Here is a 27,800-nt window from a genome sequence, read left to right as displayed (position 1 = left end):
AAAAATACAGTTCAGTCTAAATTTGATGGAGGCGAGGGCCGTCTACAGCCATGGGAAGGACCCGCAAACAATAGCTTGGAAACTGAAGAGGCCTCGAAGACCTTGAGGTGAAGTGCGGCAGTGATGCGTCACTTGTGTGGGTGCCGCAAGTAGCTGCAGGAGTTGGTGAGACACAGGCGTTGCAGGTCGAACTCCGTGTGATTGAGTCAGGAGTGCTATAGGCGGCAGTGGTTACGGTGTCATCAAGAGCGGTGGTTTCAGGCAGTGGAGTCAGTGACGCGCAAGGTGTCGTCTTTGGTGAGGCTAAAGCTGCAATGTTGTCAAAGTCAGTGTCTACAGCCATGGTGAAGGCAGCGATGTGGCATCGGTGGAAGAGCTGTCGCCGGGAGACCCGGGATGCTGTGTCACTGCAGGTGGTGGTTCGTGGTCGTCACAATGCAGTATCTGTGGCTTCGGTGCAGGCAGCGGTGTCTGTTGACGATGGCGGAGTCAATGGCATTGTCATCAGTAAATCCAGTGCACAGGTGTCGTCGAGGGCGGTGACCACGGCTATGGTGCAGGAGGTAATGGTGCAGTGACTACGCCATCGGTGACGGCATCGGGAATGCTTTTATTGAAGTTACAGCAAACAAATGATGGACAGAATGCTGATAATGCAAACATTCTTCCGCAGTCAAAAGATCTGGGTTAAATCCATTGTTCTTTTGCCCACTACGGAGAATGTTTGCATTGTCAGCATTCTGTCCATCATTGTTTGCTGTAGCACATTAAAACCCTCCTATGGCTCAGAACTGGATGTGGCACCCCTTGGCAGGTTCAGGACTCCCAGCAATGGAGTCCAGGTATTGTAGATGAAGTCTTTGATGACCCTGAGACTTCCAACAGGAGGCAAGCCCTCCTTTGAGAAACTTGGAAAGCAGGCTCAAAACAGCAAAGTCCAGTCCTTTCACTGCCCAAGACAGAAGCAGCAACTGCAGGCCAACACATTAACCCTCCTGACAGCTCTTCAGCTTTTTTTCCTGGCGGAGTTCTCAGTCCAGAAATATTCTAAAAAAAAGGGGGGGGGGGGTTTTCACAGCTCCAGTACTTAAATGTTTCTGCATTTGAAGTTCGCAAATTCAAAGGATAGTCTTTGCAGTGCACATATCCTGCCTTGCCCTGTCCTGGCTCCACACACACTGCACGGGGTGGAGACACCATTGTGAGAGGACAGGCACAGCCCTATTCAGGTGTCAGGGACAACTCCTCCCACCACTCTAGCTCAGGAAGACCCATCAGCCTGCTGATGGGCCATCATGATATGCTGGTTACACCTCAGGTACCTTTGTGTGACTCTAGACTCAATGCACAAAAAGCCCAACTGTCAGTCTAAACCAGATGCAGATTCCACAGGAAGGCAGGGGCACAGAATGGTAACGCAATAAAATGGCCACTTTCTACCAGCCTGGCTTTATGCCCCGTCGCAATACAGCGCTGAATCTGCGTCTGTTATAGGGGGTCCTTGGGGTGGCCTCGAAAATACTTGAACCGACGGTGTTGGTCTCCTTGGATGCTTCAATGGCATTTGATCGGGTGGAGTGGCGGTATTTGTTTGCGGTGTTTGAAAAGCTGGGCTTTGGAAGTGAATTCATTAGTTGGGTGCGCTTACTGTACACTAAGCCCCTGGCTAGGGTGATTGTTAACAACTGCAAATCTCATGATTTTCAGTTGGGAAGGGGAACTAGACAGGGATGCCCTCTGTCCCCTCTCCTTTTTGCGCTCGCTATGGAGCCGTTGGCTGCGTGGGTACGATGGGAGAGGTCGATCCGGGGCCTGCGGTGGACTTCCGACTGGGAAGACAAGATTTCTTTATATGCCGACTGTTAGACCTGTCTGCTTTTGAGGGTCCCCTCACAATTATGATTTATTTGGTCCCCTTCGGCCTCTGAGTGTTATTATCTTCTTTTTATGTCCACCCGGACTTTTGGTTGTCTGCATTGACTGGGGGGCTAGGTGTTCCTTGGGTAAGAGGTTTCGCCTTTACCTTGAGGCCTCGTCATCCTCCTGAAAATTTAGTCACATCTCTAAGGAATCTAAAATGGAGTCCACCAACTGACATAACGGACATCTTAGCAGTGCTGACCCATTGGGTTGTATGGAGAAGGTTCTGGAACCTCCTGGCTGGTTCTGAGAGCTCTAGGTCAGCCTATATAAGGCCAAGACAGGGGTGGCCATTTTGTGTAAGCCTGTGACCAGAGAGGTAGCATTGACCAGTGTGGAGAGAGGCGAATACCAGAGGAGAGGTTTGCACCAGTAGGGGCGCAATTGACCTGTGGCTGGCTGTGTCCTATTCGGATGTGACCCCCTTGGATCCGACCAAACCCCACTGAGTCTGGAAACCATCTATGCACCTGGAACCTAGACTTTCACCTCAAAGGCACCGGAGATTCCAACAGTGTTCCTAGACCTTAGCGGGGGTTCATACACCCCGGGGACACTCTCGCTACTATTTTCTTTGATTACCCCGTGGACCCGGCACTTCAGTGAAGAGGTAAAGTGAGCAGAAATCGCAAACGCAGCGTTTGCAAAGCACACTCACCGTGAGAAGAGAACAGCGAAGACCGTGGCAACTGCTGGGAGGAAAGTCGTCTAATCTGCGTGGAGTTCTCTGAGGCGGCATTGGTGACCCTGGGTCGCAGCTGTTCTGCGGAGCGGTCGGAATAGAAGACAGACCAACGTCAGCAAAGGCAGGGCGAAGGAAGAGCTTCCGGAGCCGTCCTCAGCGTCAGCGGTGAAGGCGAACCTGCGCAGAGGGAGGAACCGCGCCCGCACTGGTGAGGAGATAGTGAGGAGCTGTGACGCGACCCGCCATCGCCGCCGGAGGACGTCCCGCTCTATATCCGGCCGCTGTGGAAGAGCGTCGCATGCCGGCCTCCCGACCCCCGAGGTGAGGCTGCCCCCGAGTCTGACTCGGACAAGCAAAAGGACACCGGCAGAGATAAAAGTAAGCTGGGGCAACGATGTGTTGCTCTACCTTACCAGACCTAAGGAGTACTTTGGGGCTTTTCGGGATGTATTGGCTATCTTTAGCAGATATTCCGGCTTGGTCATTAATTGGGCCAAGTCAGTGATTTTTGTAGTGGTCGGGGAGCCTCCGGTGGTCCCTCGGTCGTGCCCTGTGTGGATTGAAATGACTGGGTTTCGGTATCTGGGTATTTATATCATGCTCGATCCGAGGTTGCGCTATGAGAATAACCTGGCTACTCCGTTGAGTAGGTGTAGGGCGGACGTGGAGCGCTGGTGGTCCCTTCCTCTTTCTTTGCTCGGGAGGGCCGTTTTGTTCAAGATGATGGCACTTCCTTGGTTCTTGTATGTATTACAGAGCTCGATGGACCTGGTGCCGGTAGCTTATTTCAAGGAGATAGAGGCTCCTCTAAACGCAGCTCCTCTGGGGTGGTAGTGTGCGTATAGCTTTCAGCAAGTTGACCCACCCTTGGTACAATGGTGGGATTGGTCTTCCGGATATTCGTAAGTACTACTGGGCCTCTCAGTTGGCTGCAGTAAACAATATAGTCTATGAGATTCCAGGGGACTGGGTTAAGCTATGGACCGGGGTCAATCCCCCGGAGGGATGATTGACAGAGCTTTATACTCAAGACCTGGCAAGTTCCCCCTGACTGGTCCAACTGCCCATGTGATACGGGTGTGGCATGCGGCTAATAAATGTTTAGGATGGGAGGGTAGACTTACATTGGCCACCCCTCTGTTCAATTCTAAGAAGTTGGGTTGTATGTGGAAGACCAAGAGCTTCGATAAGTGGGACCTCATTGGCATTTCTAGGATTAAGGATGTCTGGGGGAAAGGAGCTGTTCACACGTTTGAGTCCCTGGTAAAACAATATAACTTGCATCAAAACGAATATTTCCACTATCTACAGGTGAGGCATGCCCTAACTACACTTGTCCCAAGGGGTGCGGTTCTCCCGGAGGCGTCCCCTCTGGAGGACCGGGTACTAGACGGGAATATCCCGGAGAAGACAATATCGTTGATCTATCGTAAACTGGTAAATCATTCCGAAGACCCACTGCTGAAGATTCGAGCTCTGTGGTGTGCAGATGGGCTAGAGTTGGACGATGAGGACTGGACTTAGGCAGTGGCCTCTCCCAAGGTAGTTGCTATTCAGATGCGGCTCCGATTGGTGCAGCTGAAGATCCTGCATAGATCTTACATCACAGGGCCGTGCCTGGTACGAATGGGGCGAGCTGAGAGTGGTGCCTGTAGGTGGGAGTGTGGAGAGGAAGGCACCCTGATGTGGTATTGTGACATGGTACAGAAATACTGGGCCGGAATACATGTTGAGTTGGGGGAAGTGTTGGGAGTGGAGGTGAAGCCAGAGGCTCGGAGATGTCGTTTGAACGTGTGGGAACCATCTGATTTGAGTGTCTACCAAAAACAGTGGGTTACTTTGATGTACATGGTGGCTAAACGCAATATAGCACAACTCTGGGAAGCTAGCCAGCCGCCCCGGGTCACCAAGTGGGCGGAAGACCTTGATTAGTGTATGTTTAGGGAAAAGTCAGTATATGTGTCCCAGGGGTGCCCACGGAAATGGAATAAGATTTGGGGAGCGTGGAATAGTCACCGAGGTGACATTTGTAATCCACCTGCGTCAGGCCTGCAAGAATCCTATAGACCCTAACTATCAACTGTGGAATGTTTTATTCTGTATGGTATTGTAACCTGTGCATTTGCATTGCTGACGTTTACCTGAGAGTTATTTTATGTAATTTTGTTTTATTATTTAATAGAAAGATTTTTTTTAAAATGCCCACTTTCTAAAAGTTGCATTTTCAAACACACCATTGAAAAAGCAGCTTAACAGAAAGATATATTTTTCAATTGTGAGTTCAGGTAGCCCAAACTCCAAATCGCTATCTCTTCCCAATTGAAAGTTACACTTGTAAGCTGTTACGAGGCAGCTCCAATGATACCCTATGGGAGAGATAGTCCATGCAATAGTGAAAAAAACAAATTGGCAGTATTTCACTATCAGGACATGTAAAACACATCAGTACATGACCTACCTTTCACATACACTGCACCCTGCCTGTGGGGCTACCTTGGGCCTACCTTAGGGATGCCTTACGTGTGGTTAGAGGGATGGTTTGTGCCTGGAAAGTGGGTGCACTTAACTAAATACTAGTAAACCTGGTAGTATGACAGATACAGGGTGCACACCTGTATCTGTTGGGCCAGTCTGCCCTTGTGAGTCCATATTTAAGTTTAAACACAGTCCTCATATTTGTAACCAGTCTTGTCAATTTTTAATTGACTTATTTGAATCCATTTTTTTGATTTAGACTAGTTGAGACTTAAATATTCAAATCATCCATGCTTTATTCACGTTCAAATGTTTCCACAATATTACAATCCTCTATGGTATATTCCTAATATGTGACAGAATATGTCTTGATCTTAACGACTTGACCCAAGCAATTTCGAGAATGATCTCTTCTTCAGGGGTAACTGAAACATTTAAGGAAAACAACCCATTACGATCAGCGTTCTGAAATCATGTTTACCGCTCATTGTAAAAACACAGTAAAAATGATAATGTGTTGCTGCTAAAAAACATTCCAAAATTATGCTATCCATTATTCAACTGCAATTAAATTAACATGTTACTCAGACAAATAAAAACGACTTACTTTGCACATATAAGCAGACGAGTTCTTCCGACAACCAACTAAACCGAACACATTACTCTGCCACCATCATTCGTGTGCAAGATCTTCCTCTCCCCAAATTATTGCACCTAAAACCAATTTATACTTTGTGACCTATAAATCATCCCACTTCCCATTACCGAAACAAAAGAAATACTAATGTAACCTCACATGAATTCCAAAAACATTATCAATGTGCTAGTGTTGTTGAAAAACAAACCATTAAAAGCTGTAACATAAAATGCATACATTAACAAAGGTTAAACAGAATACAGTGTAATTAGGAAGCGTTGTCAGGTAGTCATATGATCAAAAAATGTCCTTGACATTAATAGCTAGCTATGCCTAACTTGTAAGAATATATTATCATTTCTTTTCACAATTTAATTTAAACAATTGTTTAATGGGGCGCAAACTCGAATTGGACAGAAACACTTATAACATTCACTCAGTGAGAGAATGCACACCCTAATTTTTATCTCGGGCGCCCTTGCCAAGTCCACATGGCAGTTTAAAACTATCCACACAGACACTGCAGTGGCAAGTCTGAGACATGGTTGCAGGGCAATGTATGTGGGTGGCACAATGAGTGCTTCAGGCCCTCTAGTCGTATTTCAGTCATTCAGTCAAACACTTTAATTGATGAATTAAAATCATAAAAGACAATATAAAAACATACTAGTTAATATATAAAATCCGTCAATCGATGATAATAAAAACATTATGCGTTAGGAGATTTAAAAACAGTAAAAAAAAGACAAAAAAACATCAAATTAAGATCAGCCAGGGTACTTCTATGCAGTTAATTTTTTGCTATTGATTCATACAGCAGCCACCAGAAAGCTAGCAACAGAAAGTATAACGCAAGTACTGCTTAGTATCTGTAGAAATGTAAGAGCAGGCATAACTTGTATGAAGCCTGCCTCTCTAAGAATTGGCAATAAATACTTTTTACGCATCTCCGCATAGAAATCACAGAACATTATAAAATGCTTTGTATCTGGTCTGGAAAAGTTATTACAGCTACAAGGATCGCTATTTTCAGGTTTACACCATTTAGGGAAAATGCCAAGGGAAAAATGAACTAGGTTGAACCGATATCTAATTAAAAGCTGGCGATGAAAAGGTTTAGTGACAATTGTTAGGTATGGTTTGAGGGAAGGTGAGGTTAGCAAAACATAATTAGCTTTAATAGATGGTTTAAGTAACTCTAACTCCTCCCGCTCCATTGTCAACATATTAAGAACATTTTTCTTAGTCCAGCAGATGTCTTCCCTGATAATAGAGTCCAGTGAAGTATAAAGCACAGGGCGCCCAAGTTTAGAAAACATAGCCTTATTATACATTAACCAGGGCACCCTACTAACCCTATCCAGGGAAAGACAATCACTTAAAATGTGATGGTTCAAAGAGATGTCTTGATTCAACCAAGTCTTTAACCAGCATATCAGCGGGGCAACTTTCAGCTGATCAGTAACGTAGCCCAGGCCCAATTCCGTATGCAACGAATAAGTAGGGGTAGATTGAGGTACAGCCAAAAGAAATCTCAAGAATTTATTTTCAGCCACTTGGATCTTTTCATGTGATGTATAACACCAGACCGAGGCACCATAAGTAGCTATGGCGAGGCACTTAGCTTTATAGACTTTTAAAAGCGCCTCCATTGGCCTTGCCCCCAGCCGCTTAGCAAACCCCATCAAAGCTGCAGTGGACCTTGCTACAGAATTACTTTTTGTATTCTGCTGGGGTCCCCAGGTGCCCTTCTCATCAAAAAGTACCCCCAAATAGGTGACCACAGGGACTTTAGTAACCTCAGCTGCATTACAGAAAAAGGGGCGAGGCTTAATGCTCCTGTGGCGTTTGCTAGCCACCATTACGTGTGATTTTTTACTATTAACCTTCAAATCTAGCGAGACCATCAAATCCCCGAAGCGATCCAACAACCTCTGGAGCCCAAGGCCAGTACGGGACATTAAAACAGCGTCATCCGCGTCCAGAAGTACCGGGATTACCGTATCTGCTGCTCGCGGTACATCCAAAGAAGCCCCCAACAATGATTTCTTCAATGCTTTAATATATAAGGTAAAAAGGAGGGGGGCCAGAATACAGCCCTGCCTAACTCCTCGCACTAAATTAAAATGAGTAGTGCCTCTACAATCCTGTGTGACCCTGACTGAAGCTAAAATCCCCTGATGAAGGACAGCTAAGAAATTTACCAATGGTGTGTCGATACCTAGATCCAGCAACATCGACCAGAGTTTTTCCCAGTTAACGAGGTCCATAAACCCCATATAAAGGGACCCCTCTTTAGCCAAAGTGTATTTATTTATCAAGAGGTGCAAGCTAAGACATTGATCCACGGTGCTTCTCTTCTCCCCTGATGAAGGACAGCTAAGAAATTTACCAATGGTGTGTCGATACCTAGATCCAGCAACATCGACCAGAGTTTTTCCCAGTTGACGAGGTCAAAGGCAGAAGAGAGGTCCATAAACCCCATATAAAGGGACCCCTCTTTAGCCAAAGTGTATTTATTTATCAAGAGGTGCAAGCTAAGACATTGATCCACGGTGCTTCTCTTCTCCCTGAAGCCATATTGAAGGTTGGAGAGAACCCCTCTGTCATCCAGCCAATCTCTCAATTTACGTAAGATAACTCTGCCCAGGATTTTAACAGCATAGTCTATCAGAGAGATGGGTCTATATCAAGAGGGGTCTCTCCAGTCCCTCTTTTTAAACACTGGTATTATAACAGAGGTGGCCCAGGATGCCGGAAACCCCTTTTCACTAGAAGCATCATAAACATTGGTGAGGATCTTTGCCCAGAAATTAGGATAGATACTAGACAAAATCCGCTGGGACCCCATCCGGTCCCGGGGCTTTGTTTTTGGACATTTTTTTATTGCCCCTGGTACCTCCTCCACTGCAAATTGTAAGGGAGATGATGACTGGTTAAACACCTTCTGAATTTCACCTTGTCCCTGGCCCTCGTAGCCATAAATCCCACTAAAAGTCTGAGCCAGTGTTTTCAGAGATGACACAGACCAGAATGGGATTCTCCTGCCCCGAGAAAAAAGGGTAGTTAATGTTTGCCCAAAACTTGCTACTATCCCGCAGAACATCCGTTAACAGAAGGTTACTCCACGCCTCCTCTTTAATCTCTTGCTTCCGCGTATCAATAGCCAATTTATATAGTTTCCTAAGCCTACGGACAGTATCCCTGTCTCTAGGCCTCTGCTTTAGGGCTAGAAGTAGGGCACCATAGGCTTTGGTGCAACTATTGGCAAACCATCTGTGAATACGCAGAGGCCTTACATTGCGTTTATCCTTAAGATCATCAGCAATCTGGGCGCATATAGAAACATAAGCCTCACTGGGGGCGGTACTATCTAACATGAGGTCAAATTTACACCAGCCTTAGTGAAGAGGTTCTCACAAAAGGCTTCCGAGACCAGCCTATGCCATTTTAACCTTCTGCCCTGATCCTTTGTAGTGATATCCCTCAACTCTACATGTTGCCTAGCTCCTGGGTCCATGACTTCCCCCATAGCCAGTTCCAAAGTGACTGAGTTGTGGTCACTGAACACAGAGGGTACTACCTTATAAGATATGACCGTAGATATCAGACCAGGGGACAAAAAAATATAGTCAATCACTGTTCCAGGGACTTTACCTATTAATATGGGACCCTCTCTTCATCTTCACCTATACCTACTTCAAAAAGATTACTAGAGGCTAGGAGGTCCTCCAAGGCATCGCCTTGCCTACTGTGTTCAAAGTGAGGGACCTTGGTACCTAGGAACCCTTGGTAATTGTCTAGAACACAATCCCATCTACATGGGTGAATATTAAAATCACCCATAATAATGATATCAGATAAAGTGTTCGTTTTTTACTTATAATCTGCTAATAAACAGTCCAGGGAGCCTAAATGTTGATTGGGTATCGCGCTCTCACTGGCATTGTAAAAGTTAATTAATAAAATATTAGATCGATTAGGAATAACCCATTCAACAATTAAAATATTATTTGAACCTGAATCCAACATTTTAAAAGAGCCTTTCAATTTTAATGAAATAAGGGGAGTTAAACCTCCTTTTGGTCTACCCCCTAGTCCAGGCATTGCTGGAACGACAAAGCTCATGAAACCATCCAGAAAGAAAGTCCCACGTTTCCTCAAGGCCAATAATGTGGCATTGGGTAATAAAATCTACCCAGATATCGTCACTTATCTTTTGTCTAGTGCCTGCCACATTCCAGCTTATAAATTTGATTGTGATTACATCAATTGGGACCATAGGATCACCATTCAGCTGTGGGGCTGGAACACTTAGTCAATCGTTATCCTCCAGGTTGACTAACGGGGAAAAACGGTTCAGTAAGGCTGTGTCATTTTCTCGAGGGGTCAACAAATTACCAGTTGGTTGTATGTGAACAGAAACAGTTCCCTCCTCCTCTCTTGACGTGAACCCTCGGATCAGATTACGCTGAACTAGTCGTATTTGATTTCCAGGCCTGGGGCACACTCAGTGCACTTTACTAGGGACTTACCAGTAAATCAAATGTGGAAATCATGAATAATCAAGTATAGTCACTACTTACATAGTGAGCACTTGAACTATAGCATTGAGCAGCAGTGATAAAGTGTCCAGAGTTAAAAAGCCATCAGAACCTAAGTCCAGCATACAATCAAAAATATAGGAGGCAGACGCAAAAAGACAGGGGGGCCACACCAAGGATACCAGATCTAACAGATTGATTATGGGCTGACATTAAATTCTGGAATGACAGCATCATTCTTGTTGGGGCTCTCCATTGATAGGGAGTCTGGAAGTACCAATCATCTAAGCAGATAATTTGAAAGAACCTCAATACATCTTTTAGCTTGACCAGGGAATTTGTGAGGTGCTACCACAATAATGTTTTAACAAAGACTGATAAAAGTAAATTGCAAAATCCTCGTTGTTTGACTATGTCAAGAAAGCTGTGTTAAATTATGAGTTGAGTACATAAATGTACTATCTACGAAGAAATTGTACTTCATTCTATTTATTAAAAGATAAACATATATGTTACAATTTTTTACAGATGACCCAAAGAACTGTCCTGACCTTAGTCTAAGAGGAAGCCTTGTTTACGAGGGTAGTTCAGAAGAACTGGATGATGTCGACACTCAACTTAACATTCGTGGACTTTTCCTACATGTCTTAGGTGATACTTTGGGATCGGTGATTCTGATCGTCAATGCCACCGTTTTTTACTTTCTTTGGAAACGGTGTCCTGGTGAAGTGCTATGCATCAACCCCTGTGCGAGTAGCCGCTTCGTAGATCAAGGGCATTCATGCGTAAACCACACTCTCACATCCCTGCTAGGGAATGGCTGGAATGGTACACCTTGTCATGAAACCGGTCCCTGTTGGTTGATTTATATCGATCCATCCCTGTCCTTGATGAGAGTTTTTATACTCCTGTTCACAGCATTTCCAATAGTCAAGGAGTCTGCACTCATCCTTCTACAAACTGTTCCAAATCATATTGATATTCACTCTTTAAGGCAAAAACTAGCAGGCATTGAAGGAGTTGAAGCTGTTCACGAGCTGCATGTTTGGCAACTTGCTGGGAGCAGGATCATTGCAACAGCTCATATTAAATGCATTGAGCCGTGTATGTACATGGATGTTGCCAAGCGCATAAAAGTCTTATTTCACAATGAAGGAATCCATGCTACTACCGTTCAACCAGAATTCCCAACCGTGGGAAAGGAATTAGAAATGTCATCATGTGAACTTCCTTGTAGCCCTCAGTGTTTGCACAAGCTGTGCTGCGAAGGAGTGAAGGAGAGACCCGCTGAGCCAGCTGCTCTTTCTGACTCAGAAAGCAATGGTGAATCTGCCAAAAGTTCTGAGGAGGGAAAAATAATGGAGGACCTGGAACCAGTCATAATCAACAACGCAGATAAATACATTGAATTGGGGAAATAAATGAAACATCTGTGAACTTCATGATTAATTAAGTCCATTCTTTCCAAGGAATTTAAGGTGACTTTTTATGCTATACTTGCCATTTTAAATACAGATACAATGCTCTTCGGAGCATTATGACTTTTCATTTCATGTATATGTGGTTGCCAGTACAGGTGCAGGGCTGCAGCCCAGGCTACACAAACAACCTTGTAATGGCGATACAAGAGGGACGGGCCAGATGCTGACCACCGAACAAGTTAGCAGGTTAGCCTGTAATGGGACACCACAACTGGCGATAGAAAACGCCCAAGTGTGGAAATGAGGAAAGGCCAGCACAGGTGTCTAAATCTGATGGGTGTGGGAATTGGAATCTCTTTTTTTAAAGCTGTGGCTTAGGAATCATGTATACAGGTACTCTGTGCAGCAAAAGAAAGAAGAAAGACTCTAGAAATACCGGCTGACGTGGATGAGTCTTCCTTGGCGTGTCATAGCCAGACATGGCAACTGATGACAAAGACCACAACTCATATGCGTGAAAGCAGATAGCACCAGATTGAAATGACCAATAGGAAACAGCTGCAAAAGGTAAGCTACGCACTGCAGGGCTCAGCTCTTGGCAGGCCCCTCAGAAATAATCTAAACGCCCCATAAACCTGAGTAACAGACTTGCTAACTTGGCAAATCAAAGAACACAAAAATCTGCACATAAAAAAGCCCAGTGGTCGCCAAGCAGCAGGCCCTCATAGAAGCACAGAAGGGCAGCCACAGTAAGCCTCTCGCCACTGACCTATACTACAGAAACAAAACCCTGGCAAGCACCTAGCGAAACAAAATAAAAGAGACTGCTCTATCTTTCAGCGCTGAAACAATGTAATAATTTTGGAAGGGTACATAACAGAGAGACGGCCAGCACTTGAGTTTTTACAGCACAAAATGTTAAGCGCTTGAGGCGGCCATCTTGAAATCAGGCGCCTTCAGTGTAAAGAATATAGAGCCACAACCTTAATGTCAGGTCAAAAGAGGATGTGTGGCAGCAGAGAGAGGCAAACAGGGCAATTTTAAAGAAGAAACCACACAAGCAAAATGAATAAACAAATTAGTTACTAAATAAATGAAAAGGAAAATAACACAACTACAACTGACCCTCAATAGGTGTATACGAATAAGACTTAATAGCAGAGCATGTGCAAATATTGGTCAAAATGAGTGCACAAATAAATACCAAAATTGCGAATGCAAACGTCAATGCAAGAGCGCAAACAGATGTCAAAACACACACCCACATACGCACATTTGAAGAACCTATAATGCATACTCAAATACACACAAACCAGAAGACACAACTAAAAATGTCCACCAAAACAACACTAACGAAAGGCCTGATATCTTACTTATGATCCCCAGATTAACCCAGAAGAACTCACGGCAACGCCATGGGCCCCAAATGAGTTGAATGTATGGACTCCTTTTAAGATTTCATTGAAGCCTCAGATGAGGAAGACCAATGCTATCAAAACTGAAATAGCCTGCAAAGACATTCACAGGGTAATCAAGTAACTGCCTGAAACTCAAAGATGCCTATAGCAAGGTGCCCAAGATGCATTGTGTGAAAATTCTAACAAAAAGAAATATTGACTGAGTGATAAACCATCAACCTGGTATCGCGTAGAAGGACGAAACAATAGGCAACTTCCTCATACGCCTTTCCTGCTGGGTCTAATACCGAATTCAACATATTTTCTGATGAAGCACCCATCTGCCTGAACATCATACAGGGCTGAACATTATAGAGGTATATCAGTTTGAGTCCCTTTGCATCGTCTACAAGGGAAGAGAGCCATTTTAGAAAAAAAAGTAAACACGTGACACAAGGTTCATGACGAGGCCGGTGCATAAAAAAGAGGTTAAGTTGAGAAAGTTGGAGAAGCGAGAAGAAGCACTCTGGCTCCAAAACCAAATAAAAAGGAAACAACACTCATCCGACTGAATGAGCTCGTGGTCAAAGGATCTCAACAAGAACAGTGGTAAAAACGATAAATACATTAGGACAAATAAGGGGATTCTCCAGATGATGCCAAGATTATCCTAATTTAGACAAGTGCCAACCCACTGGGCAGGTGGGCTGGAAACGCCACAGAGAAAATTAATAGGAGAAGAAGTGCAAAGGAGCGAAAGAACTCGAAATTCGGAAATCAAGAGATGACCAACCTCAATATCATGTGTGCACAGTAAAAGACAAAAGCAGTAGTTCAATGAGATCCAGAGCAACATAAAAGAACCTTACACCAGCTCATCATCCGCATATTCAGATGACAGCGAGGATTACCTGTCCTGTTCACGGTGCCAGACGAACAGCCCCCCAGCAACAAGAAACCAGTGACTGGCCCTTTTGATGTGAAATCACTTAACACAGTTTGTGCTGACCAGTGACTAACAGTTAAAGTAAATATGCACAGCAGAACTCTGGCGCATGAAACCCAGACCCAAACAACACAAGGCAGATGGAAGAATCTGAACTTGGATGGCAAGGAAATCTGTAAATTCTATGGGGAAATGCAAAACCACTGACATAAAAAGACCACTCAGTTGAAGAGATATTTAGCGCCATGGACAGTGCAGCACCTGCAGATCGCCTCCTGAGCCCTCAGTCAACACATCTAAAATGAATTGCCATCTTGTATGAAATGGACGATGACCCGCAAGAAATGAGACAATATTTCAAGCTATTTACGAGATTAGGAAAAGTGAAAGACTTCGAAGTACGACTGCACAGCAACAAAGCTATAAAACCCACAGCCCAATGTAAGAGGAAAACAACCCGTTTCACCTGCAAATGGCAGTCGAGGATGAACTGCAAGAAATGCTTTCATTGTAGCCAATATCATAGAAGAATCCAGAAGACCCATCAATGGGTCTTTCCTTTAGTAGTAGTCTCAAGAGAAGCACTATGGAAAAATGCACCTGTGTCAACAGACTCTAAGCATGGCAAAAGAAAGGGAAGCACACCCTGGACAGTGCCAGAATACTTTCTAAACTTTTTTTCCGTCAATCTGTTTATTGGTTTTCCAAAATAGACAACAGAAGCAAAACCACATTTGCATGCATGATATAACCACACGAGCGACCCCAGAAAGGTGGGGCGACTTGAAATCGCTTGGGCATGCATTGTGCTATAAAATGAGAAACACAGCACACATACACTTGAGGGCCACATGCTGATATCAATTGTGTCTTTAGTGCCACCATGAGGTCTGTGAAAATGCATACAATCCAAGAATATCATGACAAAGGAGGGAGGGTAGGGCTCAACAAAATGTGGACAAAGTAAGTAAAAAGAGGGGGATGGAAGTAACTGTTAGTGACATGTTGCTGTGTCCCACACCATCTAGTACCCCTCCGCATCGGTGTAGTGTGCGCATGTGTATATTAGCTGGCTTGCTGACTAGCTAAGAGAGAGATCTACCCTAGATATACCGCAGTTTATGTGGGGGTGGAGGATTATTCCTAATTATGACGCTACAACAGTCTGATTCCCTTGCCCCATGGAAGAATCTACAGGGACTGTGCCTACCTTCTGCAGATCAGCTAGAATAGCCTCCTAGCTGTCGGCCTGGGGGAATTTGTGAGGGCCCAGCAAGACTTCCCTACGTAAGGCAACACTCTCTGCTTTCACCCAGTTCAGCAAAGAGCAACGCCACACTACTGTGTGGGGGAGTCACTGGGGACCTCCACCTTTTAGTAATTAGATGTTTAGCGGTTGCCATGCCCAAGTCCAAGAAGCAGAAAGTGACACTATATTTCTTGGCCCTGCTGAATAGATGCAGGAGATAGACCTCTAACTGGAAAGGGATGTCGCTGTCAGTGCAGCGAGCAAGGGTGGCAGCCACCTCAATCCAGTACCCATTGAGAGCGGGACAGTGCCACAACATGTGTAGTATGTCGGTCTCAGCCAAGTGATATCTGGGACAAGTAGAGTTTGTGCAGTGAAAGTACTCGTTAACTTTGGCTGGGGTAAGGTATGCTTATTGCAAAATAAAGAATTGAATTTGGCGGAAGCGCTGTTTGCGAGGTATTTGAGTGGGGCTCTACAGGGCAGCTATCCATTCTGGATCAGAGAAGGGATGCCCCAAGTCCCTCTCACAATGAAGTCTTAAGGAGTCTAGTGAGACTGTAGCATGCTGACGGAGAGAGGCAGAGATCCACCGAGTCAGGTGACCCCCTTCGCCCATTAGGTGTAATGCACGTGAGACTCTATGAACAGGTTATCCCATCGGGTTGAGAGAGGTGCAATGAGAGAGCAGTGCAGTTAAAAATAACCCGAATGGAGGTTCTCTTCCGAGAGAAGCTCAGTGTATGGAACGAGGGTACCGTCCCTGAAGAGATCCCTGGTGTCATGAATCTTTGGCCCCTGGGTGTCCCAAAGAGAGGAATAGAGGAGGTGTACGGTTTTGTGGAGCGGGTGATAAATAGGCTTCTACGATAGCATTTATATGCCACCAAGAGTAATAGGGAGCCTATGGGCTTAACACAAGGATGGAACAGATGTAAGAGGGTGAGGTGTGACCTGGGTGGGCTTAGAGTGGCCGTGTCCGAGGGATGACAGGATGCTAGCCACCTGGCAATCCATTGTACCTGAGTGGCCAAAAAATAATGTTCAAAATTAGGAATGGCGAATCCGCCCTTCCCTGCGGGCATGTATAGCTTTTTAATGGAAACTCGGTGTCTAGATGTGCCCCAAATGAAATCTCTAACAGTTTTTTCAAATTTGTTGAAGAAGGTGGGGAAAATGTAGAGAGGTATCTTCGTGAAGTAATAGAGAAGCTGAGAAAGTATCACCATTTTAGTAAGGGAGACTCTGCCAGTAATGGACAGCGGCAGAGTCCACCAAAATGTCATTTCAGGATGGGTAGCAGCTGTGATCTGTTGATGTTGCCATCAAAAAGTTCGGTTTTGTTCTGGTAAATGGGGATACCTAAATTGCAGAAGGTGTTGGCGCATCATGGCACCAGGACCCCACTCAGAGAGTATCCCGGGTCTGGGGTGGTCACGGAGAAGGGAGGACTTCGATGTGTTGGCATGCAGTCCAGATACATTGGCAACAATGACAGCACCAGAGCCAGCGAGGGGCGGATGGAGTGGAGATCTCTCACATACATCAGAATGTCATCTGCATATATAGAGATTGTGTGCGTGTCATCCCAGGGGAATTCCCACATCAACTCGGGTATGGACATATTCAGCTAGCGGTTCAACTGCTAAGGAGAAAAGAAGGTGGTATTAGGGGCAGCCCTGTAGCATCCCACGACCCACCGCTATGGGTTCAGACATGTAAGGACCAGTTTATACAGAAATAGTTTGGTGCTTGTAAAGTAGTCTGACCATACCCATAAAGAAGGCCCCAATGCCAAATCTGGGTAAAGCTGTAAAAAGATAATCCCACTCAAAAGAGTCAAAGTCTCTCTCAAGGTCTAAAACCAAACAACGTGAGCAAGGCTATTGCAGCGGGGCATACTCCGCCACTCTGAAATAGTGCCGGAGATTGAGGTAGGTGTTGCGGGCAGGGACAAATTCATTCTGGTCTGGATGGACCAGGGTCAGGATGAAGGACGCAAGACGATTAGCTAGAATATTTTCCCGAATTTTATAATCTGTTTTTAAAATCGCTAAGGGCCTATAGGAACCCAGGGCCGCGTGATCCGTGCCTGGTTTCAATAAGCAGACTACACTGGCTGTACATAAGGAAGGCGGAAGTACGGAATTGTCTACCGCAGACCTATAAAGGGCGTGCAGATGAGGGATAAGTGTATCAGCATATGTCTAAAAAACTCTGCGGGGAGCCTGTCAAGACCAGGCGCGTTCCCCAACGCAGGTGCTGATCGTGCTCCCGCACATCATCAACTGATATAGGAGAGTCCAACGCCAGGTGCTGGTCTAGTGATAACGTGGGTAATTTTATTGAGTCTAAAAAGGCGCATAACTCCTGGGAGTTCCCATGTGTACTGGATGTGTACAGAGTAGAATAGTGACAAGCCATGGCTGCGTGGATGTCAAGTTGCTTGCATCGCATATGTCCTGAATCATCCCGTATGGTGTAAATTAGACGTTGAGGATGCTCCTGTCAAATTAGATAAGCAAGTAGTTTACCTGCCCTGTCAGACGTGGTGTGCGTGTGTGCTGAATGAGATAAGAAATTGTGACAGCACAATCTGTCCAAGAGTTCAATCCGGTCAGCCTGCAATGCGTCTAACTGTGCTTTAGTCTCAGGGTGTTTGACCAAAATGAATTCGTAACAAAGGAGTTTTTGTTCAAGAGCACCCAGTGAAGTGTCTAGCTGTTTGTAAATGTTCCATGTTAGGCCTAAGTAGTGTCCCCTAGTCGGGACCTTAAAAGCATCCCACTTTAGTGACAGAAAACTTGTGGAGACGATGTTGCGTTCCAAATAGTCTAGCAGTGCCGTTCCCAGGGAGCTGCGAAAGGCTTGATCCTCAAGCGCAGCCAGTTCTATACACCAGATTGGGATTGGAAGGGGTCTCCTATCCCAGCTAATCATCATGAGCTGGGGGTTATGATCAGAGTGTGTGCGACTGAAATATTCAGTACCCTGGATTAAGGGAAGCAACGCAGAGGAGGCCGGTATGCGGTCCAGCCGCACATGCAGGATGTGGACGGGCGAGTAGAAGGAATATATACGGGTGCCTGGATTGCGTGAGCACCATACATCGGACAGGTACCAGTATCTGAGCCAATTGTATATGGCTTTGAATTAGTCGATGCTGCTGTACGTGTAAGGGATGGGAAAGAACGGTCCAGCGAAACATCAAGGACTGAATTGAAATCTCCACCCAAAAGCCATGGGATGTCGCTCCAGTGAGATAATACCTTGAATAGACCGCAAAGAAAGGTGCTCTGCTCAACATTGGGGGCGTAGATTGACCCAAGTAAGAGGGGCTGCCCATTAAGTTTACCCCTAAGGAACACATACCGACCCTCAGTGTCACCTCCTCCTCCCAAGGGACCCCGCCTTCACCCATATCAATGCGCCCCTTACCAGGGAGAAGTTAGTACTGTACACAACCAAGCAGCTTCAAGGCTTGTCAAATGTGTTTCCTGCAGTAAGGCAATCCCAGTGGATCTACGCTGTAGATAAGCCTATATAGAATATCTACGCGAGGGGGTATGAATCCCTCTTATGTTCCAGGTGATAACGTTAATGTGTGCCATGAGGAAGGGTTGTAGTGTTGGGACTCAGTCAGCAGAGCATTCATGTAATAGAAGAGTGTATTGTTGGGCAGCACGTCACTAGGAATATTAGAAACTATTCGGGGAGAACCAAAAATTCTACGTCTAAGTTGTGGAACTTCATGAGAGCGAACTCCCAACAGCAGTTGATCCAAACAGATGTGCCGACTCATGGCAACTAACACTCAATCAGACTTTTAATCTGATGGGTTGTGGGTGAGTGTGAAGCTAAGTTGTGCAGCCTATCCCCCAGGTAAATGACAATGAGAGAATGGAAGGAGAGAGTAATTTTGTGGGTAGATGCTGTGGTGTGGACACGAATTATGTAATCAGATCGCCGGTAGGTAATCGACCGGCTAATTACCCAATGAGACATATGCCGGTTAAGTTAGGGATACAGAGCTTATAAAGGGCAGTTAGATGATAGCATCCGAGGTCTGGGGAGTGATAACAGGAAGGTGACGTGAGTCTGATTCCGCAGACCATGCCGGTGAGGAGTTAAGGTCCCCACTATACCTGGACGGAGATGCTGTGGAAGCTGATGGCGACCTCATATTATGAGGAGCTGGCACCACATGCTACGCCTCCTGACATCTTGTCAAAATCTGTTCTGGGTTGGAGCACTAATTGGTGAAGCACATCGGCGTGTTCCTCCTCCTCTCCCCCTTTGACGACCGCGCCTGCCTCATCTGGAAACTGAGGAATCATGAGGTGGTCTATATGAAGTGGCCAAGCCCGTCTCCTCCAGCCAGTCCCAAGCATCAGTTGGCGAGTCAACAAAGCAGGGGGCTCCGTTCCTAACCAGCAACATCCAAGCCGGGAACAGCAAGGAATAGCGCAGATTAAGTTCCTGCAACTGGCACTTCACAGCTCCGAAGGAGGCCCGCCGTTTCTGTACCTGGGCTGTGTAATCCGGGAAGAACAGGACTGCAGTGTTCTGAGCAGTAGGCCCCGGATTATTCCTGATTTCCCTCAGTATTGTGTCTCTGTGCCTGAGGTTCAATAACCTGAATAGAAATGGTCATGGGTTAGCTCCAGGAAGAGGTCTGTGAGTAGGAACTCTTTGTGCACGTTCCACCACAAACTGGGGGGAAAGAACATCCGATGAAAGCAGCTCCCTCAGCCAGTTCTCCACTTCACCGACTGGGTCCTGCCCCTCTGCACCCTCGGAGAGGCCAATCACCTGCATATTGTTATGGTGTGACCTGCCCTCTGCATTTTCCAGTTTATCTTTGAGGGTACACACCCGGTCCAGCAAATCCCGCAGGGGGGTGGTGTGATTGCGAGATATGGGCTTTAGGTCAGAAAGTGTGAGTTCAGTTTTGTGCACTCGATCCGTTAGTTTCTGATGATCACCCCTCAGAAGTGTAAAGTCTGATACTACTTTGTATTTCATAGTCTCGAGGGATGTGTGTGTCTGGTCCAGTGCTGTGCCAATCTTCCCCATGGCTGTTAGGACCGAGCCAAGCTTAGCTGAGAGATGGGAGTGTTGAGGTTCTTGGAGCCGCTCTGCCCTGGTGGACGACCCCTCCCCAGTGTCGTGAGGCGTCACCTGGGGGGCGGCAGAGCAAAGGCGACCCATGGCTAGTTGTTGTGCAATGGGCATAGGGTGTGGAACGGGTGATACTTTCGAGCTCCAAAGCCAGGCCAAGGCGTGCTATGGTGGAGAGACCCCGTGAGCCGCTTAATGGGCCCCCGGTCCAATGCCCAGGCATGGACGAGGAATAATCCACAGGTGACCACCGGTAGTGAGAGAAGATCCCACACCTCAGGTGAAGGTGAGCAGCCTCACAGTCAATGTCACAGACTCCCGGTACCTGTCGGGCAACCACCCGGCGCAGCAGCAAGGGGATGCACCAGGGAGATAGGCCAGCGCGCTTGCAGATGTTACAGGCCGAGTGTTAGTGGCCCAGGCCCAGTTGGTCCATGTGTCCCAGTGGGATTCAGTATGTAAGGTAGAAGGAAGAGGCCTTGACGCGGCCGGTCCATGATCCTGGTGGGGTTTCCACTGGTTTCCACTAGTAATGCACGAAAGGGGGCCCTACACCCGAATGACCCCCCTACCCCAGAACTTCAGGCACCCAGCTGCGAAGGCACCACACTGGACTCACCTCCGTGGATGCAACAGGGACCTGGCCCAGCAGGTCGACAAGAGCAGACTTTACCTCCCAGCTGCGAGGACTTCTTGGAGCAGCCGGCAGATCCAGGGACAGCCGACAGTCGGTAGAGCGCTCAGCACTGCTACAATGCAAGACCCTCAAGGCGCTGCATCGCGGAGTGCCCCTATTGGGCTTCCACACAGCAGGGCACTGGCAAGGCTAGGGCTGTGGCCTCTGGTGGTCTCATTCCACAGGCACCCTTCGTTCAGCAGGCTCGGTGGCAGGTCCTGCACTCCCGGCCCCCTACGGGGTCTCAGCCCTGTAGTCATGCAGCCCGCACTGCTAGCCACGGCAGGTGTAGTGCGCGATATACTGATAGGCAGGTGGGGGAGGTCAGTCTGTAATTGGCAGCATGGGGAAAGCTGCGTGAGCCAGGCCGCGAACCCCAGTATGAAGAAGGCCGCGATCCAGGTCTCATGGATATCATTGAGCCTGGAGCCACCGGGAGCCCGCCGTCGGGAGCAGCAGGGGTTGGGCAGTGCCCACAATGCCAGGCGTATCGTCCAAGTAGAAATAGCGCATCGATGTTTAAGGATAATTGGGGATAGGACACGGAGCGGACTCGAAATGTGTCTGCCATCTTAGGCATCTAGCCACGCCCCGTACAGAATATTTTTTGAATTGACAAACCACGGATACCCCCAGCTAGAAATGCACAAAGACACAAGGCCTATCACAGCGTTTACTGCCCATCCCATATCATTGCGATACAAAAGACTAAACTTTGAAACACCCTTGGCCAAGATATTCCAGGAAGCTATCTGAAGACTAATCAGACGCATCATAAATGCACTGCACCATAGCAACAGCATTCCTGTATTCAGAGTAACAAGAGAAGAACATAACAGAGTCATAACACAACACAATGTCTTTCAAGAGATACAAAAAGCAAACTTATTTTCACATGCTGAGCAGCACGAATTCCACAGAAATCAAGGGCACTAAGTTAATATTGTGGTACATACAAGAATGTTTTTTTTGTAAATGTTTGCTATTGACTTTTTAAATATAGTTGTATATGTTATTGATTTTAAATTAGTTTCCGTTTCATGATTTTTGTATATTTGAAGTAATGTTAATTTTAGTTCCTTTTTTTGTAATTTATTTTGTAATTTTATTGCTTTGTTAATATTTTTGAAGTGATTTTAATTTTTTTTTAAACATTATTGGTGAGTTTTTGGGGTTCTAGGATAATATCGTGAGAATATATTTAATGATATATAGTTTTTAAATTCCACTTTGTAAAATGCAATTGATTAATTAAACTAACAATTATATTAATTATGTACTTGTTACCTTATTCAATATATATTAATAAAAGTTGTTATTTAATATATTTTAATTGGCAGTTATATAAAGGTTTTCACTCATTATTTGTTTTTCAAATCATTAATAATGTATAAATGTTACTTGTATAATTATGTTATTAATCATTTAATTAATTAATTGAATTGAATAATTTTTAGTATCCCATGTTTTTGTTTTGTGAACATTTGCTGTATTTTTTTAATTTTCATGTGATTATGTAATTATTGAAGTATCATTACATTTTTTCTGGGTTATTGGAATTGTCAGGGAGTAGGAAGCAAGTATTTTTTATTGTAAGTTTTTATAGTGTTTTTGGGATTTGGACATTTTATTTAAATTGGTAAAAAAAAATATAAATCAATTTTTAAAGTACTTAGTAGAGTTTGTGCTTATCTTTTAGAATTTCATACACAAACATTTTACTTTCTAATTAAAAAAATTAATTTTTAATGTTTAATGTGATTTTTTTAAATGTTGTTTGTACATGTAAAGTTAGTTATTTAGCTAATTTCTTGTTTAATTTTAAGGCTTTAATATTTATTTTTAATGCATTTTATATATATTATGTTTATCAATCTTTTCAGTATTAGCAGTATTTGCTTTAACATTTCTAAAACACATTTTATTTTGTTTAATTTTATTATATAGTTATTTCTTTATTTTTCAAATGGAATGCTTTTATTTTGTCCATTTTATTACATATATATAAACAAAAACAGATTCACTGGGTTCTCCTGAAGTTTTTTTTATTGGTGCAAAAGAACGGTTTCCATGCCCAATGCTTTTTGGCCCCCCCACTCGGACCTTGATCACAGGATGAAGAACATTTGATCTTGGACACCATTTTTGTTTATTCCCACGGTCATTTCCTGTTTTGCCCCATTGCAAACTGGACTGTGTAGTTCTAAAAACAAGTGACAAATTGCGTAATATTAAATAAGAATACACGTGCCAAGCTGCTAATGTGCACTTAATAATATAACATTGTAATTCTTGAGAATACATCAATTTATCATTACATTTTTTGAGACATATATTTCCATGTCTCAATAACCATCCAAATTTCATATTGAGGATTTTATTGATTCTGTTTTCTTTCGATTCTCTAGAGAGAATTCCACATTACATTAATTCTAAAGCATAATTTGGATGGTTTGAATCTAAAATTCATTTTATGCTTTATTACATCATTTTAAGCTCTCTAGTGAGCAAAATATTTTTGGTCTTATCTTTTCTTTGCCAACTATTCACGAGCTAGTTGTATATTTTTGAGACTTTTACACATTAAGTAATGTAATTTGACATCCAGTGTTATCACTAAGGAGTTGTTACTATTCCATTTTGTACTGGTCTCAGAATTGGATTCTTCATATGAAAGTGAACTAGACATTGGTTTTCATCAAATGATTTACATTTTTTGTAAATGAACTTAAAGTTCCTCATCCTGGTTCAGTCCTTTTGGAGTTAATGTTCTCATCGATATAATGCATCTAGATTTGTTCTGTTGCAAACGTTTTTCCCAATTGCCTCCTCTCTCTGAGGCTGGCACTTGTTCAATGGCATAATATTGCAGATCCCCCCATTTGCTTTCATAAAACTTTTCCATATGCTTTGCACTAGCTTTACTGCGATCTTTTTTGTTTGTTGCTCTTATATGTTATACTATACTCTATTTGATTTCACATGTTGTACTTCAGATATATTTTATTTTGCATGGGCATTCTACCACAGAAACAACAAATATACTCTTACATGTTATATGTTGTCTTATTGCCCATTTTGTCACATTCTCCAGTTCCACGTATTTTTTGTATATGGCAATTTTACAGGCTTTACACTTTTTACATGGCCAAAGACCTTCAGATTTTGTCCACTTAGTCCTTCATTTTTCTCTGAAGTGGCTATGAATTAATCCTTCTCCTAGGTTTCGTGATCTTCTGTATGTTATATTGGGATGATCTCTCATTATTGTTGCCATGGTGGGATCTAATTTCAGTATTCCCCAATGTTTCTTTAATATCCTTGTTAACTTGTTAGTTTCCACAGAGTATGGGGTATATTATTTTTTGTTTTTGATTTTGAACTTTTGGAAACATTTTTTGAGGTCCTTTAAACTTTCTGCTACTTTTTTTGTTCTGTTTTTATTCTTAAAAATTCTCCATAGGGAATACTCCACTTTAAATTCTTCTGGTGGAAACTTTCTGCATGTAAGATTACATTTGTATGTGCCTATTTCCGATGCAAAGTTGTTTGTAATGTGTTGTTGCTCACATAGTTTTCTGTATCCAAAAATGTCACTCTCTTAGAACTGATTTCATATGTAAACTTCAAATTGGAAGTGTTGTTATTTAATATTTGAAAATACTCAGCAAACTCTTTATTTGTTCTTTCCCAAATGAGAAACAGATCATCAATGAAGTGTGATCACATTATTGTTTTATCAACGAATCTATCATTTTCAGGTGTCCAAGCATATTTTGTTCATACATCCCATTACAAGATTTGCATTGTAATAAAAACCATATTTTCATAGAAAATGTAATTTTTGGTTTGCTAATAACTTTGGTGCTATTTGAGAAATATTCACGAAAATCAGGGGTGTAGCTTGGTCTGTAAAATTGGGTGGGTGTAAGCTTCCAATTTCCTAACAGTCACGCTGGCATATCTTTTATAAATATATTATAAGAAACAGGACACAAAAGGGGCTTAAGAAGCACTAGAAAGAGAGGCGTGTTAGGGGTACTTAAAACCCAATCGTTTTTAACTAACCAAGTTTTAAGGCAGAGATTAGAGCTAGAGAGAGAGAGTGTGTGTGTGTTTGTCAGTGTTGGCATGTACATTTCAAGGGTGAAATCTGACAGATGTTTCACTATACTCTACTAAAAGCACTTATGCCCAACTATATACTACAGAATACAATTTCTGGTGTTTGTAACACTCCAAACACCCCCCCTGAAGCTACGCTCCTGACATTAATATCCCACCAAAAATTCATCCACCTCAGCTTCATCCTGTAACGTTTTGGGGCATTAAAAAAAGGGGGTGCTATAACTTGTTTTTCCCCATTTACTTTCCATGGGAAAGTTAGACACAGCTACAGGTAAAACAGCGGAACGGATTTACACCTTATTCAGGAGAAAGCAAGATCTTAGTCCATGAATCAGGGTTTTGTAATTTGTTGTAATTCCGTTCAGTAGTTTTTGAGAAATTAAGGTTAGCAAAATTGAGATATTTCTTCGGGCATAGGATTCCCAGAGCCAACAGATCTGGAAATGAGATATGATTGGCTGTCACCACATGAACAAAGATGTGATGACAGCCATTTTAGTACCCAGGAACTCAGTTCCCTGTCCTGCCTCCTAGACCTGGTGAGGGGGTTTCAGAAGCATCCCTCCTTCAGTACAAAAAAAAGCAATTTATTTTTTATCTGCACCAGGGAGCCAATGAAAAGAACAACGGTCTCCTGCCTTTTATAAGAAAAAGCCTTGGTTGGGTGAGGGTCCGGGGGGTGTGTATTTATATTTTTGGGGGATGCTGGCTCAAGGGCCCATCCCTGAGCCTTTTAGAGGCCCCTGGACCCCATCCCCAGGTGCTGTATTTTTATGTTGGGAGACATGCACACCCCCTCCCAGAGCCTTCAAGATACGTAGTGGACCCCATTTCCCCGAGCTGTATTTAAAATTAAGGGGAGAGGGCTTGCAGTCCCTTCCAAACCTTTTAAAAGCCCAGAGCCATACTGTATTTGTAGGAAAGAGGGCATACAGCCTCCTGCCCCCAGTCTCTATGAGGCACCAGTAAGCCTATCCCACTGCACCCACCCCAGCTAACGCTACACCAAAACACAATCACTTTGCGCACACACTGGGCATTATAGTGATAGTTCCAGTTCAAGATCACTCACCACTGAGCTCCTTTTAAACACAACCCAGGCTCCCATTGTAGAACCCACCCAGACCAATCAACCCCTACACATTTCATACCTCGATGACACCGCCCACCCCTCCGTTCCAGAGCACTTGCCTTCTTTAGCCTTATGACCTACCACCTGTCAGGTAACCATCCCGGCGTTCCTATCCTATTCTTGAGCCAAATAAAACAAAGACTTGATTCTCTAACCAAACCTGTCCCATGTAAAAAAAGGACCTCGCGATCCAGGCCAAGTTAACACTCAGTTACACCCCAAGAATAGAGAAGATGACGCCACAAATAAGATCTTAAAGACAAAGCCAACAAACCGACCAGACAACCATTCCTTTGAGCCGCCTGTTCCACAGACAATACTGAGCTCTGAACCCCCTATCCTCTATGGAATCAGTGAATCATACAGCACTAAAACCCCGCAGTTAGACCCCAAGCCTCCATTTACCATCCCAGTAATCATTGGCACAAATAGGATCCCACAACCTAATATATAGGCCAGATCTCTAGCTCAATTCACCACCATACTGACAGTCCACTTTACTAAAAATAGTCCTTGCTCCATATTCTGCATGCTCCTTTACTGCCATGCCACATGCCACAGATATAGCTGAAACTATGCTTGCTAAAGGAATCGACATTGTATTTGTAATGGAAACCTACCTTCACAAATACCCCTATACTAGACTTACTCATTTTACCTTGCTGTTCTATCATTAGATGGGACAAACCAGGACGAACAGGGGCAGGCTTTCAATCATCCACAAAGAAGAAACCCAGCTTTCCACCCTAGGGACCACTGACTACCTGACCTTCGAAAATCTTGGGATAGAAATTAAAGCTAAAGGCTCCACTTCCACCAAACTCCACACCATCTACGACCCACTTGGTGATGGCACACTCTTCACCAAAGAACCAACCAACCTAATAACACAGTTCTCCCTAATTCACAACAATGACCGGTTTCTAGGCGACTTCAACCTGAACTGGTAAACACCAAAGGTGCCACAGTCCGCAATCTAATAAACCTTCTTAAAAATCAATGACCTCAATCAACTCTGTACCAAACAGACCCACAATAAAGTCTCAAATCCAGACACAATAATTTCTAAGAGTGAACTTGTCTCCCTTTGTTCTATCATGCCCATTGACTCGTCGAATCACCATCTAATACTGTTCCGTCTCAAGATTCACCCCATATCCTACCCAGCCTCATCCAACAAACCCATGCACTTTGCAAGGAACATCAAGTAAATGCCAATAACAGAACTGGAATCCAGGATCAGTGCCCAACTACATTTGCAACCTCTCCTTCTCACCATGGATGACCTCACTGCCCCATGTAGCTCAGTGATGACACATGTGCTTGACCAAGTGGCACCGCTCAAAATAAAGTCTAAATCTAGAAAAACCTAATCTCAACCCTGGTTCTACTTAGAGCTTAACAACGAGATGAGACAACTAACACAGACCGAAGGGTAATGGAGACAAAACCCCTCACTCGCACACCTC

General features: G+C 44.3%; 1 pseudogene; it reads left to right on the top strand.

Annotated features, from left to right (window-relative positions):
- The first annotated feature begins 341 nt into the window (after positions 1–341).
- Positions 342–11,682, top strand: LOC147709288 (proton-coupled zinc antiporter SLC30A1 pseudogene; annotated as a pseudogene).
- The last annotated feature ends 16,118 nt before the right edge of the window (positions 11,683–27,800 follow it).

The sequence above is a fragment of the Lissotriton vulgaris genome, chromosome 6 (genome assembly GCF_964263255.1).
Source record: "Lissotriton vulgaris chromosome 6, aLisVul1.2, whole genome shotgun sequence".
NCBI classification, from domain to species: Eukaryota; Metazoa; Chordata; class Amphibia; order Caudata; family Salamandridae; genus Lissotriton; species Lissotriton vulgaris.
The sequence above is the reverse complement of the archived record's forward strand: the minus strand, read 5'-3'. Positions and strand labels throughout refer to the sequence as shown.